Below are 17,500 nucleotides of genomic sequence, written 5' to 3'. Positions count from 1 at the left end.
GCTATCCGCTCCAACACGACACGCTCAGTCTCAGGTGGCACGAAGCAGCCACGAAGACGAGACATGACCACCCGATAACCGGCCCCAAACTCGTTGGTTTCCGCCTGTTGAATCAGCTCATCGAGCTGCGCTCGCTTGCTGGCCCGGACAGCCTTCTCGACGGCTCTCCTCGCCGACCGATGATGTGCAGCCACGATGCTGCGCTCCTGCAGGTCGGTGGTATGAAGCATCCGCTCGTGCACGGCCGCACACTCCTCCCGAAGACGCAAGATCTCCGGAGTCCACCAGTAGAGGTCTCGATGGGGGTCACGATGCGACATGGTGACGCGCTCCATCGTGTCGTCGCATGCATCTAGCATGGCGTCGACCATCCCCTCCTGGCTGACGGCTCGTTCCGGAAAACCGGCCGTCTGGAGTGCGGCTGCGAATGCCTCCACCGAAAACTGCGTCGTCTTCCATCTCCGGCCAGCGTGCCGAAACGTGGTGGATGACGAAGAGGACCCCTGTCCCCGCTGACGATGCTGCTGCTGTTGTCGCTGCTGTCTCCCGTTCAGGTGACGATGCTGCTGCTGCAGGTGCTGCTGCTGCTGGTGCTGCTGCTGCTGGTGCTGCTGCTGTTGTCGTCGCTGCTGGTCGAGAGTTGGAGACCCCACGGTGAAGAAAATGTACCGGTGGTCCGACGCCGTATAGTGGCACGAAGTGGTGTTCGCTGCCACCTCCCAAGTGTCTGGACGAGCAATGGATGCGCTCGCGAAAGACACATCCACGACACTGGGAGTGGCGACTCCGTTGCCCACGAACGTCGGGACCGATCCTTGGTTCAGGATCACAAGCCCAAGCTGCCGGATTGTGTCCAGCAGCTCTTCGCCGCGCCGGGTGGTACGTTGGCTACCCCACTCCTCATTCCAGGCGTTGAAATCGCCTGCCAGGACGATGCGAGGGTGGGGTTGGGCCTCCAACTCCACCGCCTCCAGAAGTTGCTCGAACTCGCCGGCGTTGAGACGTGGAGGGGCGTAACAGCTGATGAAGACCACCCCTCCAATCTGCGCAGCAGCCAACCCGGGCATGGCACAGCGCCAAACCCGCTGGATTGGAAGGTGGCCGGTTGCCACCACAGCTGCTCTCCCCGACGAATCCACCGTCCAGTTACCGCTGCCCTCTGGAGGTCGATACACCTCTGACAGCAGCAGCACGTCGACCCGCTTCGTGCGGGCTGTTTGCAGGGCCAGATCCTGAGCAGTGCGTCCACCACCCAGGTTGACCTGCATCACCCTCACTACACCCGACACTGTTGACCTTGTCGGCACGATGAGTGGCCCACTCGATGGGGCCCCTGGCAGACAATGCACTTAGCTGCCGACGTGCACTGACTAACGCGGTGGCCTACCTCGCCACACTGCAAACACTGACCCGTCCGGTCAGTTGAAGAACGGCAGTCCCGCGCCAGGTGCCCCATCAGCAGGCAACGGAAGCAGCGCTGACGGTCGAGCGGCTTCTTCGGCACTTCGCGGATGCCGCTGACACATTGGCAGAGTGTCAACTTCTGACCAATGAGACTCCGTGCCTTGGCCAGTGGGAGTCGAACACGCGCTCGCTTTGTGCCATCACGGAGCTCCCAAAGCTCGACGTGAGTGATGCCAGCCGCTGACCCCAGCTTCTCCTCAATGGCAAGCTTCACGTCACTCTCTTTGGCCAGAGAGTCGACGTTGGTGATGAGAAGCTCACCCATCTCCGTCACCACTCGTGCCTCGCCATCCTCACCTAGCGCTAGCTGGATCCGGCGAGCCAGCTCCGCGCTATCGACGTTCTTCCGCAACGGTACAAGCAGATGACCTTGCACGGTCCGGCGCCCCATGCCGATGTCTGCCCTGACGTCCTGCAGCTCCTGAGATGTACGCAGCTTCACGTACATCTCTGTCCAGGTTTTGTCCGAACCTGGGACCACCGCAATGCGGTCAGGACGCGGAGGACGCCCCTTAGACTGGGCACGATGCTGCTGATGTTGTTGCTGCTGACTCTGCTGCTGCTGCTGGCGCATCTGAGGTGGCCGGTACGGCTGGCCCACCTGCTGCGGTTGCTGCTGCTGCTGAGTCGAACGTTGCGATCGGCTCTTCCGACCGCTCACGACCGTAGCCCAGGACATCTGCTGCTGTTGCCGCTGCTGCTGACGTTGCGGTTGCTGCTGCTGCTGCTGCTGCTGGCCATTAGCCGACACTGCGACCGTCCGTCGCTGCGGCTGTGGCTGGCTGCGCTGCTGCTGCTGCTGCTGCTGCTGCTGCTGCCGCTGTTGTTGTTGCTGCTGCCGCTGCTGCTGCTGCTGCCGCTGCTGCTGCTGCTGCTGCTGCTGCTGCTGCTGCAGTTGCGAAGCTTTCTTCGCACGGTTGCGCTGCTGCCGGCTGCGTTTTGTCCTGGCACTGCCCTGACCAACAGGCTGTGCCGAGGAATGAAGCGCCGTCAAGGAACGCATGCCCTCTTGAAGCGCTTCCAGCGTACACTTCAGGGCCACTTCACGTTCCCGGCTAAGTCGCAGCTCTTCCGTCAGCGACTCGATCTGTTTGGCGAAGTTCTCCAGCATCTTGTGCTGGAAAGCCAGCACCGACGCTTCGCCATCGTCGTGGGGAGCCACGGTTGAAGACATCTCCCCTGCCGCTACCACTGGCGGCACCACCGTCTGCTCGAGAAGAGAGGCGTCGGAAAATTCCGCATCGTCCTCCTCCTCGGAATTATCAGCCTCGGACGGAACCGCCACCGTTGGTCCGGCCGGCCGTGGTGTCTCCGGTAAAGGGGAAGGGGTATCGGACCGCTTCCGAGGCGTGGACGACGACCGCACCCCGGAACGAAGCACCCGCCCCTCCATTCTCCGCTCCTTTCACAAAAAACCGCCTGCACGAATCGTTCAGACGGAACAAGGGAATATTCCCTTCAACATCTGCCAAGGTAACGACCGTCCGTCGCTAGAGCCCCTTTGGCAGATTTCCCGTCCGCGGATCGCAAGAATAAAAAACTCCCACTTTTTTCTTTATTAAAAACAATTTCGCAAGAGAAAACCGCAAGAATAAGAATTTTTAATAAATTCCGCAAGAGATTCAAGAAAACACCAAAAAACGGGTTCGTCGCCTGCTGACGCGTTGAAGTCTCTCGTTTTGGCGTTCCCGGGGAAGGATTCGGAGCCAAAGAACCGTTCCCGGTCTCCTGCTAAGCGTTCCCGGTCTCCGGCTGCGCGTTCTCACTCTCTGACCGCTAAGCGCCGGAAAGGTATGCAATTCGCATCGAGTTTTATAGCACCGTAACGCTTCGTAACGCTGGTGTCCCGGCTAAGCGCTACCGCTACCGGTCACTGGTGGCGCTGCAGACGTCGAAGAGAAGGAGGTTGCTGTCTTCGCTGGAAGTTGCGGAACCCGCCACGGGTGGCGCTGTCGTCATAAAAAGGGAGCTTTTACGTTGGGTTGTTGTCCTCACTGCTCGAAAACGCTTCGTGGTGTTGTTGATGACACAAACACACGCGACGACACACCTGACGCCACCGTACCACGCTGTTGCACGCACTTTCACGTCGAGTTTTTACTGTTTATCTCTTTTTAAAAGCACTTTACGTCGCCGGAAAACGATAGTTTATGCTCCCTAGCATGTGTTTTACCACTTTTCCAATGTTCTAACACGGTATTTCGATATTTATTCGCCACTGAAGTTCCCCATACAAAGTGTATGGGGACACTTTAAACTGAGTTTTAGCGCAGTAAATTGAAGTAAACGATTTCCTTTTTCAATATTCGCTAAGAATGACACTCAATTCGCCCTTTTCGACTATTGTTCCGCTATTTATAAGCACTTTTGCACAATATTTTTGCAAAAAATACGGAGCGACACAAAGCACGTCTAAACTGCTGGCTTGACAGCTACGCACACACAGGGATAACTGGCTTGTGGCCGCCAAGCGTTCATAGCGACGTGGCTTTTTGATCCTTCGATGTCGGCTCTTCCTATCATTGTAAAGCAAAATTTACCAAGCGTAGGATTGTTCACCCTTTCAAGGGAACGTGAGCTGGGTTTAGACCGTCGTGAGACAGGTTAGTTTTACCCTACTGGTGTGCATTGTTTGTCGCTATCTTAACGGAATTCCTGTGCAGTACGAGAGGAACCACAGGTACGGACCACTGGCTCAATACTAGTTCGAACGGACTATGGTATGACGCTACGTCCGCTGGATTATGCCTGAACGCCTCTAAGGTCGTATCCAATCCGAGCTGATAGCGCTTCTTATACCCATTAGGTGGTCGTAAGCTAGCGGGCCTAACAACCCTCCGAGAACCGTCCGTGCTGTCCATTGGCACACTGGCGTCTCATCCCCGCTTACTACTAGGCCGCAAAGGGCGGGTTCGCGCTGCACGTGTTAGTACCATACATGTTGGGAACACCGGTGGACGAGCTTGCCGACTGTGGATATCACTAGTTTCGACACCTACGACCGCCCGCAAACGACGGGACTACAGGCTGGGAGCTTCAAGTTGTAGAGATGCGTTCGCATCGATCCTCTCAGGCGACCCATGCTTGGTGGTTAGTGCTTGCGCGTGCGCGCCCCGTGTGTGCTGGAATTGGCCAACCAGTGCACATTGGTGGTGCGTACCGTGACTTGCACCATGTGACGAGAGTGTTGAAGAACACTGTGTGGTGACTCTATGCCTATGTGATGGGGTGCTTGTAACACACGACCGAACCGACGGCTCGTTGGATGGTCACGACAGTGTGGTGCAGGTGCGCCCATGTGTAACGAATACATTGAGTGCCGTTGGAGGTTAGCGGTTGGTCGGTTGCATGCTACAACTTCGCGTTGTACATGGGCTGGCCGCTGCGCTTCCTTCGGGTTGCCACTTGATGTTGATAGGGTTGATGTATTGTGTTCGTTGACTTTTGGTTCATTCCAAAAGTCTTCGGACTTAGATAATTTTACAAGTGTCGGCGCTCTCGGACCGAAAATAAGAAGACAACTAAGAAGAAAAAGAGAAAGAAGCTAATAGTGGAAAGTATTCTTCTTCAAAGTAGGAACAAAAATTTTACAAGTGTTGAAAAATTTCCTAAGTCCAAAAAATTTTCTAAGTCCAGAAAATTTTCTAAGTCCCACAAAATGGAACATGATGAAGAAGATACAGAAGTTGAAAATTTTTCTAAGTCCAAAAAATTTTCTAAGTCCAGAAAATTTTCTAAGTCCAAAGTGTTGGAACAATTTCCAAAGGCCCATAGGTTGCACTGAATTTTCCTAAGTTGGCCACAAGTACCCATGAGGTATCGAGAAGGTTCACCCGAAGGACATAATATGTCCCAAAGTACCGATAGAGCACCCACAAAGAGCACCCAATTGGCCTAAGTTGGCCAAAAGTACCGATAGAGTACCCACAAGTAGCACTGAGTTGGCCTAAGTTGGCCAAAAGTACCGATAGAGTACCCACAAATAGCACCGAATGGGCCTAAGTTGGCCAAAAGTACCGATAGAGTACCCACAAGAAGCACTGAGTTGGCCTAAGTTGGCCAAAAGTACCGATAGAGTACCCACAAATAGCACCCAGTTGGCCTAAGTTGGCCAAAAGTACCGATAGAGCACCCAAAAGTAGCACCCAATTGGCCTATGTTGGCCAAAAGTACCGATAGAGTACCCACAAATAGCACCCAGTTGGCCTAAGTTGGCCAAAAGTACCGATAGAGCACCCACAAGTAGCACCCAATTGGCCTATGTTGGCCAAAAGTACCGATAGAGTACCCACAAATAGCACCGAGTGGGCCTAACATGGCCAAAAGTACCGATAGAGCACCCACATATAGCACCCCATTGGCCTAAGTTGGCCAAAAGTACCGATAGAGTATCCACAAAGAGCACCCAATTGGCCTAAGTTGGCCAAAAGTACCGCCAAGTAGCACCATAGAGGCCCGAGTAGAGCGAAATGTGGGCCAAATTGAACATTTGAAAATTTTTACAAGTCCAGAAAATTTTCTAAGTCCAGAAAATTTTCTAAGTCCAAAGAGTTGGACAAATTTCCTTAGGCCCAAAGGTTGCACTGAATGTTCCTAAGTTGGCCATCAGTACCCATGAAGTATCGCGAAGGTTCACCCGAAAGACACAATACGCCCTAAAGTACCCACAGAGTACCCACAAGTTGCACCCAATTGGCCTAAGTTGGCCAGAAGTACCGACAAGTACCACCATAGAAGCCCGAGTAGAGCGAAATGTGGGCCAAAGTACCGAGTAGTTGCCACAAATGCCCAAATGGATACCAAAATGTGGTACCAAGTACCTAACTGTTGCAACAAATGCTAGCTTTCTGACCAAAAGCTGTGGGCCAATTTCGTAGAAGAACCGCCTAGGCGAAAAGGCAAAAATCGCCGAAGCTGGCCCGCTCGCAGAGCTCGCGGGCCAGGAGATACTCATAGGGCGATTTACTAGAGTGGGGAACTTGAGAATTTTTGTGTCCGAGACTTTAGGCAACTTCGCGGCCGCCCCCTTAAAGTAAAAGATTTTCTCTGGGTGCCTAAAATTCGCAATTCCCGCAAAGTCGGGAAGACGTTAAAGTTTTTGCCCAAAAAATGGCCATCGATTTAAGGTGATTTTCCAATAAGAAAATGCTTCCTATTTCGAATTTTTTCGAATATTTCCTAAACTAAGCGTCGGAGCACATGGCCGTGGAGGAACTTTTGGTAGCTTTTGGCAAGGGCTATCGGATGAAATAATGCGAAAGGCCATCGGAGCGATATTGGATTAATGCGGGCCCATAAACGTACCTAAGAAGTGAAAATTGGTACCTTGCACGCAGGATGCAAGAAATGCTTGAGTGTTAACCATCATCGGTACCAAGTACCTAGGTTATATCGAGTGCGTAGATGGAAGTCGGTACCAAAGGGAAACCTTCCTAGGCTAGGTGCACGCAAGTGAGTATGGATCGATCAGTAGAAAGATGGGAAGCCCAAGGAAACCTTCCTAGGCTAGGTGCACGCAAGTGAGTATGGATCGATCAGTAGAAAGATGGGAAGCCCAAGGAAACCTTCCTAGGCTAGGTGCACGCAAGTGAGTATGGATCGATCAGTAGAAAGATGGGAAGCCCAAGGAAACCTTCCTAGGCTAGGTGCACGCAAGTGAGTATGGATCGATCAGTAGAAAGATGGGAAGCCATAGGAAACCTTCCTAGGCTAGGTGCACGCAAGTGAGTATGGATCGATCAGTAGAAAGTGGGAAGCCCATTACCAAATGCCCTAGTGAAGACCGTAAACGAATATCATGAACCGATAAGGAGCACCAAATGCCCTAGTGAAGACCGTAAACGAATATCATGAACCGATAAGGAGCACCAAATGCCCTAGTGAAGACCGTAAACGAATATCATGAACCGATAAGGAGCACCAAATGCCCTAGTGAAGACCGTAAACGAATATCATGAACCGAGAAGTAGCAACGAATGCCTGAAAAAGTACCAAGTCCTCGGTATAGAGTAACGAGAGTTAACCGCCGTGATGTATGCAATGTGGGCAGCCATTGCATGGGTTCTGGACTTGGTTCGCGAATAACTTTTTTGCTAGACATCGGACAAAGTTGACGTGGAAGAACGAAATGTAGCATTTGATGCCACCTATCCAAAACTTTTTCAAGATTGAAGATCCGATCGATACAGCCTGAGTTATAGGCAAAAGTTGGTGCAAAAACGAGCATTTTTAATGGTGAAAAATCGGTACTCCTCGAATAGCTCCTGTTGGAAGCATCGGACCACATGGTCGTGGAGGAACATATTGTAGCGCGCGGTGTCAAGTATCGACACCCAAAACCGCATGTCCGATGGACGGAAAATGACCAAGTTATAGTGAAAACTTGGTTGCACCAAATTCCCGAAGAAGTGCAACGAGAAGGTGAATGCGATGGTTGTTCGTCGAATAGCTCCGGCCACAGACATGGTAGCGATTAGTGGTGCATGGAAGAAATCTAGCCACAAGTGCCATCTACCCATGGCCAGAAGAAAGTGTGGCCATATCTTGGATACCGGCGGAGCTATGGGGCAAATATGGGCCAAAAATGGTGCAAGTTGGACCAAAAATCCGAAAAAGTACCTAGGTAAATGCGATGGTTGTTCGTCGAATAGCTCCGGCCACAGACATGGTAGCGATTAGTGGTGCATGGAAGAAATCTAGCCACAAGTGCCATCTACCCATGGCCAGAAGAAAGTGTGGCCATATCTTGGATACCGGCGGAGCTATGGGGCAAATATGGGCCAAAAATGGTGCAAGTTGGACCAAAAATCCGAAAAAGTACCTAGGTAAATGCGATGGTTGTTCGTCGAATAGCTCCGGCCACAGACATGGTAGCGATTAGTGGTGCATGGAAGAAATCTAGCCACAAGTGCCATCTACCCATGGCCAGAAGAAAGTGTGGCCATATCTTGGATACCGGCGGAGCTATGGGGCAAATATGGGCCAAAAATGGTGCAAGTTGGACCAAAAATCCGAAAAAGTACCTAGGTAAATGCGATGGTTGTTCGTCGAATAGCTCCGGCCACAGACATGGTAGCGATTAGTGGTGCATGGAAGAAATCTAGCCACAAGTGCCATCTACCCATGGCCAGAAGAAAGTGTGGCCATATCTTGGATACCGGCGGAGCTATGGGGCAAATATGGGCCAAAAATGGTGCAAGTTGGACCAAAAATCCGACCAAGTGCGCGAGGCGCTTTCGTGAATAGCTCCGGCCACAGACATGGTAGCGATTAGTGGTGCATGGAAGAAATCTAGCCGCAAGTGCCATCTACCCATGGCCAGAAGAAAGTGTGGCCATATCTTGGATACCGGCGGAGCTATGGGGCAAATACGGGCCAAAAATGGTGCAAGTTGGACCAAAAATCCGAAAAAGTACCTAGGTAAATGCGATGGTTGTTCGTCGAATAGCTCCGGCCAGAGACATGGTAGCGATTAGTGGTGCATGGAAGAAATCTAGCCACAAGTGCCATCTACCCATGGCCAGAAGAAAGTGTGGCCATATCTTGGATACCGGCGGAGCTATGGGGCAAATATGGGCCAAAAATGGTGCAAGTTGGACCAAAAATCCGAAAAAGTACCTAGGTAAATGCGATGGTTGTTCGTCGAATAGCTCCGGCCAGAGACATGGCAGCGATTAGTGGTTCATGGAAGAAATCTAGCCACAAGTGCCATCTACCCATGGCCAGAAGAAAGTGTGGCCATATCTTGGATACCGGCGGAGCTATGGGGCAAATATGGGCCAAAAATGGTGCAAGTTGGACCAAAAATCCGACCAAGTGCGCGAGGCGCTTTCGTGAATAGCTCCGGCCACAGACATGGTAGCGATTAGTGGTGCATGGAAGAAATCTAGCCGCAAGTGCCATCTACCCATGGCCAGAAGAAAGTGTGGCCATATCTTGGATACCGGCGGAGCTATGGGGCAAATATGGGCCAAAAATGGTGAAGTTGGACCAAAAATCCGACCAAGTGCGCGAGGCGCTTTCGTGAATAGCTCCGGCCACAGACATGGTAGCGATTAGTGGTGCATGGAAGAAATCTAGCCACAAGTGCCATCTAGCCATGGCCAGAAGAAAGTGTGGCCATATCTTGGATACCGGCGGAGCTATGGGGCAAATATGGGCCAAAAATGGTGCAAGTTGGACCAAAAATCCGAAAAAGTACCTAGGTAAATGCGATGGTTGTTCGTCGAATAGCTCCGGCCACAGACATGGTAGCGATTAGTGGTGCATGGAAGAAATCTAGCCACAAGTGCCATCTACCCATGGCCAGAAGAAAGTGTGGCGCTATCTTGGATACCGGCGGAGCTATGGGGCAAATATGGGCCAAAAATGGTGAAGTTGGACCAAAAATCCGACCAAGTGCGCGAGGCGCTTTCGTGAATAGCTCCGGCCACAGACATGGTAGCGATTAGTGGTGCATGGAAGAAATCTAGCCACAAGTGCCATCTACCCATGGCCAGAAGAAAGTGTGGCCATATCTTGGATACCGGCGGAGCTATGGGGCAAATATGGGCCAAAAATGGTGCAAGTTGGACCAAAAATCCGAAAAAGTACCTAGGTAAATGCGATGGTTGTTCGTCGAATAGCTCCGGCCAGAGACATGGCAGCGATTAGTGGTTCATGGAAGAAATCTAGCCACAAGTGCCATCTACCCATGGCCAGAAGAAAGTGTGGCCATATCTTGGATACCGGCGGAGCTATGGGGCAAATATGGGCCAAAAATGGTGCAAGTTGGACCAAAAATCCGACCAAGTGCGCGAGGCGCTTTCGTGAATAGCTCCGGCCACAGACATGGTAGCGATTAGTGGTGCATGGAAGAAATCTAGCCGCAAGTGCCATCTACCCATGGCCAGAAGAAAGTGTGGCCATATCTTGGATACCGGCGGAGCTATGGGGCAAATATGGGCCAAAAATGGGTAAAATTGTACGGTCCAAAGCCAAGGGTAAATTTTTTTATTCCTCTAATAACTTCTAGCACAGACATTGAATCGGTTGGTGATGTATGGATGAAATGTAGCAAACAGTTGGAACTACCCATAAAATCTTAAAGATTGACGATCCAATGTATAGAACCGGAGTAATGTGCGATACTTGGTGAAAAATCGAGTGAAAAATTAGCTATAAACTGTTTTTGGCCCATAACTCGAATACTAGACATCGGAAGGGGGGGTCGTAGAACGATTTTTTGTTGCCCTATCGATTCCCTATCGAACGAGCAAAAGTTGTTTTTTTGACCAAAAAGTACCCCCACTCTAGTAAAATTGGCCTGATTTTACTAGTCCCCGGTACCCGTACAGGCAAAATGAGCAAAATGCTCAAGTATGAATGGTTTTTGGCCCATAACTCGAATACTAGACGTCGCAGGGGGGTGTCGTGGAACAATTTTTGGTAGCCCTTGAAATTATCTATCGAATGACATATACTTGATTTTTGGCCAAAAAGTTCCCTAGACTAGTAAAAATCGCATCATTTTACTAGAGTCGGGTACCCTGGACGAAAAACCGCTATAGTTGCGGTTTTTGGCTAATAACTCGAATACTAGACGTCGCAGGGGGGTGTCGTGGAACAATTTTTGGTAGCCCTTGAAATTATCTATCGAATGACATATACTTGATTTTTGGCCAAAAAGTTCCCTAGACTAGTAAAAATCGCATCATTTTACTAGAGTCGGGTACCCTGGACGAAAAACCGCTATAGTTGCGGTTTTTGGCTAATAACTCGAATACTAGACGTCGCAGGGGGGTGTCGTGGAACAATTTTTGGTAGCCCTTGAAATTATCTATCGAATGACATATACTTGATTTTTGGCCAAAAAGTTCCCTAGACTAGTAAAAATCGCATCATTTTACTAGAGTCGGGTACCCTGGACGAAAAACCGCTATAATTGCGGTTTTTGGCTAATAACTCGAATACTAGACGTCGCAGGGGGGTGTCGTGGAACAATTTTTGGTAGCCCTTGAAATTATCTATCGATTGACATATACTTGATTTTTTGGCCAAAAAGTTCCCTAGACTAGTAAAAATCGCATCATTTTACTAGAGTCGGGTACCCTGGACGAAAAACCGCTATAATTGCGGTTTTTGGCTAATAACTCGAATACTAGACGTCGCAGGGGGGTGTCGTGGAACAATTTTTGGTAGCCCTTGAAATTATCTATCGAATGACATATACTTGATTTTTGGCCAAAAAGTTCCCTAGACTAGTAAAAATCGCATCATTTTACTAGAGTCGGGTACCCTGGACGAAAAACCGCTATAGTTGCGGTTTTTGGCTAATAACTCGAATACTAGGCGTCGGAGGGGGGTGCCGTAGAACAATTTTTGGTAGCCCTTGAAATTATCTATCGAATGACATATACTTGATTTTTTGACCAAAAAGTTCCTAGACTAGTAAAAATCGCATCATTTTACTAGAGTCGGGTACCCTGTACGAAAAACCGCTATAGTTGCGGTTTTTGGCCAATAACTCGAATACTAGACGTCGGAGGGGGGTGCCGTAGAACAATTTTTTGTAGCCCTTGAAATTACCTTTCGAATGATATATAGTGGTTTTTTGGTCAAAAAGTGACCCCGAGACTAGTAACCCTCCATACACAAAACCGCCTAAAAAGTTTTGGTTTTGCAAAATTTTGAAAAGTGCGTCAAAAAAATTTTTTCAAAAAGTACCAAATCGTGATCAGAACTCACTATAGACCATAAAAAGTGAAATCCGATGGTCATTTGCAACACTTGGTCAATCGAGAAAAATTTCACTTTTTTACTAGAGTCGGGTACCCTGAACGAAAAATCGCTCAAGTAATGGTTTTTGGCCAATAACTCGAATACTAGACGTCGGAAGGGGGTGTCGTAGAACAATTTTTTGTAGCCCTTGAAATTACCTTTCGAATGATATATAGTGGTTTTTTGGTCAAACAGTGACCCCGAGACTAGTAACCCTCCATACACAAAACCGCCTACAAAAACTTTGTTTTGAAAAATTTTGAAAAGTTCAAAAAAATTTTTTTTTCAAAAACTACTAAAACGTGATAAGAACTTACTATAGACCATAAAAAGTGATATCCGATGATAATTTGCAAAAGTTGGTAACTAGTAAAAAATTTCACTTTTTTACTAGAGTCGGTGCAACGAGAAAAAAAAAGTCCGTGATGGAGAAAAATGGCACGTTTTCCACGCCTGTACGCTTTCGTTTACTATATAGGGGGTAGGTGAGCCAGAAGCATGAATTTGACTGAGTACGTATCTTTATGAATTGGGCCCTTCTAAATCGATTGAGACTACCCCCAGGACGATCGGACGACTGCTTCTGGCTCAAAATGTGGTTTTTAGATTTTGATCGTCAATTATGAGAGAAAAAATCGATTAGAAGTAAAGATACGAAATGCTTGGTCTAAGTTGGGAAACGACTTCGGATATTTGTTGGACGTTGTCGTAGAAGGTCCGAGGACCAAGGAAAAGTGATTTCCAAGTGGATTTATGCACTATTAGTCGATGGTAAGATGTGAAATTAGTAGAACTTACCATACAGTTTGCGAAGTTGAAGCAATCGGTTGGTGAATATGGTACTGTCTGTCCAATTTGGTGGTTCGGAATGAGTGAAACGATGTTGATGATGGATAGACGTTCCGATTGCCCCCGATCGGGGAACATATAGTGGTCTTTAAGGTCCAAGTACCTATGTTTTGGTAAGCAGAACTGAGAGTTAAAGGATGAAAGTCGGCCATTCCTAATATCATCCTATCGGTGGTTCGCGAGTTGTTTGAGGACCGGAGCAGCTCGCGATGAAACGGTCCTAGGGTATTGGTTATCCATCCAAGGAAGAGTAAATGCGATCCTAGATGTGTGTCGTTGGCCGTTCTACCGGTATCGCCTATCGATGAGATATCGACGGGCATGCCTTACTCGAAAGTTGAATTCTAGGATCGATGGTCAAACAGACCTATGAGCGATAAACCAAACTGAACACGTATTGATGTCGGCTTTTCCTATCATTTGATGCCGCAGGTTGTTTAGGGACCGGAGCAACTTGCGGCCGAGACGGTCCCCGGGGGTTTCTTTCTCCAAGGAGTGGAAACTATTAAGCAAGAGTTGTAGCAAGATACGATCCTCTGATGTGTCGTTGGCCGTTCATGCGGTATCGCCTGTCGATGAGATATCGATGGGCATGCCTTACTCTACCGACCTTCTAATTGAGAGTATTAATCAGGGATCGATGGTCAAACAAGACCAATGAGCGATAAACCAAACTGAACACGTATTGATGTCGGCATTTCCTATCATTTGTCGCAGGTTGTTTAGGGACCGGAGCAGCTTGCGACCGAGACGGTCCCCGGGGGTTTCTTTCTCCAAGGAGAAGAAACGATTAAGCAAAAGTTGTAGCAAGATACGATCCTCTGATGTGTCGTTGGCCGTTCAAGCGGTATCGCCTGTCGATGAGATATCGATGGGCATGCCTTACTCTCCCGACTGGATTACTGAGAGTTTAATCAGGGATCGATGGTCAAACAGACCAATGAGCGATAAACCAAACTGAACACATATTGATGTCGGCATTTCCTATCATTTGTCGCAGGTTGTTTAGGGACCGGAGCAGCTTGCGACCGAGACGGTCCCCGGGGGTTTCTTTCTCTAAGGAGTGGAAACGATTAAGCAAAAGTCGTAGCAATAATCGATCACCTGATGTGTCGTTGGCCGTTCTTGCGGTATCGCCTGTCGATGAGATATCGATGGGCATGCCTTACTCTCCTGACTGTTTAATTGAGAGTTATAATCAGGGATCGATGGTCAAAAAGACCTATGAGCGATAAACCAAACTGAACACGTATTGATGTCGGCATTTCCTATCATTTGTCGCAGGTTGTTTGGGGACCGGAGCAGCTTGCGACCGAGACGGTCCCTTCCCGAAAGATGGTGAACCGAGTCGTCTGGCGTAAAAACCGGACGACTCGAAAGGGCTTGACCCTTTCAAGTGAGCGATAATCACGCTCTACGCTCAGTTCGACAGCTGCAAGGCAATCACTCGCTAAGTTCAGAGCTAATACATGCAACATGCCGGCATTGTTTCCACCGACGCATGGATTCAAGACTGGTGCACTTATTAGTTAAACCGTTCGCCTCCGGGTGTTTCGAGTTCAAGTCTGGATGAGGATTGATCTTGCTGGTAATAGCTTGAGCCCTTAAGGGGTCGAAGCGTACATCTTGAGACCATGTACAACATATTACCAAATCGGCACCATGGGTTCGGGTGCAAGTGATGTAACCGTGAAAGATGTTGAGCAGCCCAACATCGGTTTACACACGCATAATAGGAAGGCAGCGCTGTCGACTGGTCAGTCGTGTAAGAAGTGTGCATTATCGATCTCCAATATATGAGCTCAGTATGACAGCCCAATTGGTAATCCTCGGGACCTCCAGAAAGGAAGCTGGATGAGGATTACCAAATCGAAAGTTGATAAGTGTAGTGGTACCACTTAGTCAACTTGTATCCCGAAAGATGGTGAACCGAGTCGTCTGGCGTAAAAACCGGACGACTCGAAAGGGCTTGACCCTTTCAAGTGAGCGATAATCACGCTCTACGCTCAGTTCGACAGCTGCAAGGCAATCACTCGCTAAGTTCAGAGCTAATACATGCAACATGCCGGCATTGTTTCCACCGACGCATGGATTCAAGACTGGTGCACTTATTAGTTAAACCGTTCGCCTCCGGGTGTTTCGAGTTCAAGTCTGGATGAGGATTGATCTTGCTGGTAATAGCTTGAGCCCTTAAGGGGTCGAAGCGTACATCTTGAGACCATGTACAACATATTACCAAATCGGCACCATGGGTTCGGGTGCAAGTGATGTAACCGTGAAAGATGTTGAGCAGCCCAACATCGGTTTACACACGCATAATAGGAAGGCAGCGCTGTCGACTGGTCAGTCGTGTAAGAAGTGTGCATTATCGATCACAAATATATTGGTGATCTGTAGGTTGCGCATACACCATGCCCGGTGTAAAGTGCCGTGGTCCCCCCCGGGGGGCTGCATCAAACCGTTCGCCACGCGAACTACCCAATGGAACGAACTCTATGCATTTAATAAGAAGAAGAGATGATAATGAAACACGGTCGATTTAAGAGTTGAAAACGTTGAAATACCTATAAGCAAGTCTTAAGTTGGTGGTGACCGTTACGCCCCAACAAATTGGTGCCTTACCCTACACCAAAGAGCCATTCAACATGGTTCAAGTGAGCGATAATCACGCTCTACGCTCAGTTCGACAGCTGCAAGGCAATCACTCGCTAAGTTCAGAGCTAATACATGCAACATGCCGGCATTGTTTCCACCGACGCATGGATTCAAGACTGGTGCACTTATTAGTTAAACCGTTCGCCTCCGGGTGTTTCGAGTTCAAGTCTGGATGAGGATTGATCTTGCTGGTAATAGCTTGAGCCCTTAAGGGGTCGAAGCGTACATCTTGAGACCATGTACAACATATTACCAAATCGGCACCATGGGTTCGGGTGCAAGTGATGTAACCGTGAAAGATGTTGAGCAGCCCAACATCGGTTTACACACGCATAATAGGAAGGCAGCGCTGTCGACTGGTCAGTCGTGTAAGAAGTGTGCATTATCGATCTCCAATATATGAGCTCAGTATGACAGCCCAATTGGTAATCCTCGGGACCTCCAGAAAGGAAGCTGGATGAGGATTACCAAATCGAAAGTTGATAAGTGTAGTGGTACCACTTAGTCAACTTGTATCCCGAAAGATGGTGAACCGAGTCGTCTGGCGTAAAAACCGGACGACTCGAAAGGGCTTGACCCTTTCAAGTGAGCGATAATCACGCTCTACGCTCAGTTCGACAGCTGCAAGGCAATCACTCGCTAAGTTCAGAGCTAATACATGCAACATGCCGGCATTGTTTCCACCGACGCATGGATTCAAGACTGGTGCACTTATTAGTTAAACCGTTCGCCTCCGGGTGTTTCGAGTTCAAGTCTGGATGAGGATTGATCTTGCTGGTAATAGCTTGAGCCCTTAAGGGGTCGAAGCGTACATCTTGAGACCATGTACAACATATTACCAAATCGGCACCATGGGTTCGGGTGCAAGTGATGTAACCGTGAAAGATGTTGAGCAGCCCAACATCGGTTTACACACGCATAATAGGAAGGCAGCGCTGTCGACTGGTCAGTCGTGTAAGAAGTGTGCATTATCGATCACAAATATATTGGTGATCTGTAGGTTGCGCATACACCATGCCCGGTGTAAAGTGCCGTGGTCCCCCCCGGGGGGCTGCATCAAACCGTTCGCCACGCGAACTACCCAATGGAACGAACTCTATGCATTTAATAAGAAGAAGAGATGATAATGAAACACGGTCGATTTAAGAGTTGAAAACGTTGAAATGCCTATAAGCAAGTCTTAAGTTGGTGGTTTCGTTGTGCCCCAACAAATTGGTGCCTTACCCTACACCAAAGAGCCATTCAACATGGTTCAAGTGAGCGATAATCACGCTCTACGCTCAGTATGACAGCTGCAAGGCAATCACTCGCTAAGTTCAGAGCTAATACATGCAACACGCCGGCATTGTTTCCACCGACGCATGGATTCAAGACTGGTGCACTTATTAGTTAAACCGTTCGCCTCCGGGTGTTTCGAGTTCAAGTCTGGATGAGGATTGTTCTTGCTGGTAATAGCTTGAGCCCCTGAATAAGGGGCCGAAGCGTACATCTTGAGAGTAAATGTACAACATATTACCAAATCGGCACCGTGGGTTCTGGTGCAAGTGATGTAACCATGAAAGATGTTGAGCAGCCCAACATCGGTTTACACACGCATAAGGGGTTTATTGTTATCTGTAGGTTGCGCATACACCATACCCGGTGTAAAGTGCCGTGGTCCCCCAGGGGGCTGCATCAAAACGTTCGCCATGCGAACTACCCAATGGAACGAACTCGATGTATTGAAAGAGATGAACAATTAATAGCGAGAATAGGGGCCCGGAAGCAATTCCGC

General features: G+C 49.1%; 1 long non-coding RNA gene across 1 annotated transcript in view; it reads left to right on the top strand.

The window, feature by feature from the left end:
* The window catches only part of LOC125774189 (uncharacterized), a 34,112-nt gene that overhangs the window by 16,404 nt on the left and 208 nt on the right, over positions 1–17,500 (top strand). Inside the window, exon 3 of the long non-coding RNA XR_007420660.1 lies at positions 14,072–17,500. This exon is cut by the window's right edge and continues 208 nt beyond it. This is a non-coding gene — a long non-coding RNA (uncharacterized LOC125774189). The remainder of the gene's footprint in view (positions 1–14,071) is intronic.

The sequence above is a fragment of the Anopheles funestus genome (assembly GCF_943734845.2).
Source record: "Anopheles funestus chromosome X unlocalized genomic scaffold, idAnoFuneDA-416_04 X_unloc_90, whole genome shotgun sequence".
NCBI classification, from domain to species: domain Eukaryota; kingdom Metazoa; phylum Arthropoda; class Insecta; order Diptera; family Culicidae; genus Anopheles; species Anopheles funestus.
This window is presented reverse-complemented; position numbering and strand designations above follow the sequence as displayed.